The following is a 1,123-nucleotide window of genomic DNA, read 5'->3' on the forward strand; positions in this document are numbered from 1 at the left end:
TAAAAAATAGACGCCAAAACTATAGCCAAAAATTGGCATGCGTCACAACAAAATTAGACTACAGCTACCAAAAATCCCCCTTTTCACTTTCTTTTCCGATTATATTTCTGGGAGATGGAGTTTTATGGGGTAATTATGGATGGGGGCTTCCAAAAACTATCAAATGATAGCTTTCAACTAAAAAACAAGTTTCAATAATATTATGGTGCATGCAGGCGCAATTCTTGCTCGCCTCCGCCTCGTTAAATTTTCATATACATCTTGAGGGGGGTCATAGGTCGATGCGTGTGTTCTTCGTACAACGTGTTTATCGTAATAATCGTGTGCTTCCGGCTTCGCTAGTACACGGCGCCTACGGTGTGATTCCTACTCAGGCGATCCTGGTTCAAAACTCTTCTCCCTTTGATCTAATCCTTGAAGTTCAAAATGTGTCTCATTTCCCTGCCATTTCCTCCTGGATGCTCATGATCATCATCATCACAACATCTTCGTTCGACTCCGACGAATCTAAGGTATCCTTTTGCATTACTTCATCAAGCTCCGTGTTTCCATACTCCTCATCCAATGAACCATCAGAATCCATCATTTTCCTACAAAAGAATCACAAAAGAACTGGTTGGCAATTTTTAGAACACACAGAGAGCAAGGTACAGTCCGAGAATAGCCGGACGTACCACGGTGGCGTCCTGGGCGGTGACGGAAGCCGATGTGGTGAGATGACCGGGGAGGAGATATTCTGCCAGTGATGGCGGCGCTGAAGGGTCGGGACGATAGTGGAGCTAGGGGAGGGCCGGGACAGACAAGGGAGAAGAGAGGTGAGGAAAATGGCTCGTCCGACAAGGACAGGGAGGGGAGGGGGGATTTGGTGGAATTTATGGTAGGTCTTGTTCTCATATCCGCCCCGGATATGGGCTGGATATGAGGGGTACCGGTCAGACCGGACGTATAGGGCCGGTTTCAGGACGTCGTCTGGGTCATGATTTTACGACCGGTCACTCAGCGGGCATATAGGGGGGGCGTTTGGGGAGCCCAGTCGTAGATGATCTTAACAATCTCGCACACATTCAGGGTACAACCCAAAAGGAATACCTCATATTTAAAAGGATTAATGTTCAGCCCCGAC

Source organism: Triticum dicoccoides, chromosome 5A, assembly GCF_002162155.2.
Source record: "Triticum dicoccoides isolate Atlit2015 ecotype Zavitan chromosome 5A, WEW_v2.0, whole genome shotgun sequence".
Taxonomy (NCBI): Eukaryota; Viridiplantae; Streptophyta; class Magnoliopsida; order Poales; family Poaceae; genus Triticum; species Triticum dicoccoides.